The following is a 3,758-nucleotide window of genomic DNA, read 5'->3' as shown; positions in this document are numbered from 1 at the left end:
GATTATGTTTGCTTTGTTTCCTTTGGGAAATCACAGTTCTGTCAGTTTTTCTCTTAACTTCCATCACAAAACTATCATGAGCTGCTTATGCTGAGGAAATCTGACATGACAAAGTAACACGTTCCCTATTGATTGCTGTTGTAGAGAAAAGCACCCCAACTCCCTTTGCTAGCCAAGACTCCACTCCCCCTGTCCTAGTTTCTTTAAAAAGGAAATAAAACGCTTGTTCTTGGACAGGAATCTCTTCTAGTTCAAGCTCTATGCTAGGTGCTGCAGAAGGGGAAGAGCCCTCAACTTGAGCATCCCTGGCCAGGCTGAGGAGCCACGTAGTCATGCTCTGTTTAGGAAGAATCTCCTTGGCAGTGCGACCTCGTGTGCTGCTTCACCTGCACCCCTCATTTGAACCGTGCGAGGGGCTAACGTGTAGCGTTTAGAAAGATGCGCTGGTTTGGAGCGGCTCTTGCACCTGAAGTTTTGCACTTCTCAACTCACTGCGTGGGTTAGGGCTGGCCTGCTAATCATGGTGCGTGTGAAATGGGCTCAGCCAGCCTCTTCACACCAGCTCACTGTACACGCTGCTCCGTATGTAGGTATGTTCCCTGGGCATCACGTCCCCACTAGGAAAATGGCTTTTCGTTTCCTTAAAGTGAACTGGTAGGTGCCGTTTGGCTCTGGGTGTATTGGTCTGTGGCTAGGTCAGACACGTGCCGTCTTAGGTACAGGTAGACAGGATTTTAGTGGGGACTGGGGAGGCCCCCCAAACCCAAATCTTTATTCCACCACTGTGCATTCTTGGAGGGTTGGGCAGGAAATAAAACCAGGCTTTACCTCTGCTCAGTACTAATTTGTGTTCCCCGCTCCTCCCCTTGGCTTGCTTTGCCTGCCGTGGCTTTTGTGTGGAAAGGACTAAATACAGCTCTGTCGACATTTGCTAGTCAACTTTTTCAATAGTGAATTCCTCCCTGCAGGCATGCCATCTATTTTCCAAAAACAAGCTTCATTAGCTGTTTCAATACTGTGAAAAATCAAGTTTTGTTTGTTGTTGTTGTTTGTTGGTCTGGGGTTTTGTTGTGTGGTGGGTTTTTTGTTTTTTGTTTTTTTTTTTTTAAATCCAGATATATCTCTTCAGGGGAACAGCATTAGAAGAAATTGTTTTGGACCTTTTTAGAAAGTATTAAATTCTAAACTTAAAATTTTGCTTCATTTGAGCATTGCCATGTGGTACTCTTTCCTCTCTAATGGGTTGGTTTGTCCTGGTACTGGAAGTCATGGTCACTTTGCCATTACAAGCCTCAAGAAAGAAATCCTCTTCTATTCAGACTGGACTGCTAAATTTGCCTCTTGCCCTCACTGCATTACAAAGTTAAGATCACCTTAAAGGAACACCCTGCAGGTAGACACTTCCCTTTCTGTTACCTGTTGTTGCAGCCTGTTAGTCCCGACTAACAACTGCATGACCAGATTGCAGCACACATCTGCTGCTGGCCCCGACAGCTGCTGGAGAGCTGCTTGCCTGCCCTGTGCTTTGTGTTGAGTTCTGTGCTGGTGCTGCTGAAACAAGGTGGAGAAGTTCAGGGAGGAGAGGAAGCGTGGTGCTTCTTCTCGATTTTATTTTTTCCCTTTGAAAACAATTCCTTTCCACTGAAGATTAGGGAAACTGTTTCTATTCTGGGTGATGAGTAAAGCATATTAAGAGTCTTAGCAGAGACTTGGGATGATGCTAAGGGGCATCTTCCAACCGCAGAACTTGTGTTCCTTCCCATGATGTGCTTGCCTTTTTTTTTTTTTTTTAAAAAAAAAATCTCTCTTCCCCAAAGCCTAGGAATGGTAATTAAATTGTAGCTGCAGGAATAATGACAGATATGGGCCCCTTGCCTACACCTTTTCATCACCGCACCCATCTCCCATCTGTTTTTTGTTTGCCCTAAAGCTTAAGTGGTTTCAAGATCCTCCTCTTGCACGCATGTTCTCACCATGTGCCCATTTTAAATCTCTCCAGGTATTTGAACGAATTAATTAATTGCCAGTTGCTGACCTCAACGCAAGTACATCCTGTAAGTCCTGACTTGCATCAGGTGCTTTTCTTAGCACAGCAGCCCTTCTGGGGGCTACTCCAAATCTAAACCGTTGTGTTGGCCGTAACTGCTGTTCTAAACCGCTCGGTGTAGCCCTGATGTCGGCTTTCACTGCCAAAGCAGGAAAGGCAAGGGTGGCATTAAGGACATGAAAGGCGGTATTTCGGGAAGCACCCAATCACATAATCTACTTGGAATATTTTAGGGTTTTGCCGTTGTCGCGGGTATCGATGCCACTTGAAATTACCGTGGAGTAAGTCCAGTAAAAGCAGGTGGGATTTACGTTAGGACCTGTAATAGTGGTGGATTTTTTCCCTCTAAGGAAGTCTTCTTGTGAAGGAGGGGCTAGTGCCTCTCATGGAATTACTGGGTAATAACCTGGAACACGAGCCTTTGAAACGTGGTCAGCGCTGGAATCCATGTCATACCACGTGAGAACAAAAACACTGTAATGATAATTGCTCATTATCTAATTGTACAAGAACTTACAGCCCTGGAGGGTGAGCAACTAATTAAATGGTTATCTGCTCTTAAAATGGTAACAAAGAAATGAGGAATATTCAGTCTTTTGGCTCTTGTTCCAGTACTGTCAGCGAAGTTACATGTTCCTCGAAAAGTGAACAAAGCAGCCCGGGATGGACAGAGCTCTCCCCGTCCTGCTGCTCGGAATTCTGCAGCGGGTTGTTGAGGCAAGGAAGTTACTTTTAGGAGAGTAGCCTGTTTGCTCAAATGCAACTTTGCTTTTGAGCTGCAACTCCAAATGAAGGAGGATTCTCTGACCTGGGCTGTCTAGGAAGGCATCTGAGAGTGGCCTTCAGCGTGGGTCACCTTTTACCTTCAAGGATTTGCCAGTGTGGAATTTTAAAGAGAATCCAGCTGGAGCACTCGGTCCCTTGGTGTGAACGCAATGTGCTGGGCACAGCCCTTGGTTTTACCCCGTGGTGGGGCATGCTGCCACCACCTAGGAAGAGAGCCACCTGTCAAAAAAGCAGCATTTCTCTGGATGATTAAAGACCTGAGACCTGCAGCTTTTGCACCAGCAGTAGCAGACCTCTGTAAAACTCTTATCCCGAGTGCTGAATCCACCAACAATTAGCACCCTAGGTTCTAATTTAACTTTTTAGAAAGTACCAGACAGCTTCTACCTCATCCCAAGGCGTGTGCCTTCTTTCAGAGCCCTCGTTCCTGCCTCTCAGCATTTGTCTGCTATTGCCACATCTGCAAAAATGCCAAGCACCTGACTGCTCACGCCAGGGCCCCAAAACACAAGGATATATCAGCCTTTTCAGAGCAGAGCAAACACCCCCGACCTGCTGTTCTTCACTGCTGGGGGATGAAGGCAGGCGGTAAGCGCGGCTCAGCGGGCAGCGCAGGGCAATGTGCTTCTCCTGTCACAGCACTGCTCCAGCAAGCAACCAGTGCAGAGCTTCTGTGGGATTTGGAAAGGGAAGCGTTCTGCTGCCTGTCCTGCCAACGAAACCCAATCCTGTAGGCATTCTCAAAACGCAACCGCGCAGTTGTGGTGCTCCCTGGTACTCGCAGCTTACACCTGGGACGCAGCTGACAGTGGTTTAGAGCCGTTTGCTTTGGAGCAGGCTGCAAAGCCCAGGTATCCATCCCACCAGAAAAGCCCCCTCAAACACAACCACCAAACATGGAAAGCAGAATACATGCCCTTTCCAG

Source organism: Falco punctatus (genome assembly GCF_963210335.1).
Source record: "Falco punctatus genome assembly, chromosome: 5".
NCBI classification, from domain to species: Eukaryota; Metazoa; Chordata; class Aves; order Falconiformes; family Falconidae; genus Falco; species Falco punctatus.
This window is presented reverse-complemented; position numbering follows the sequence as displayed.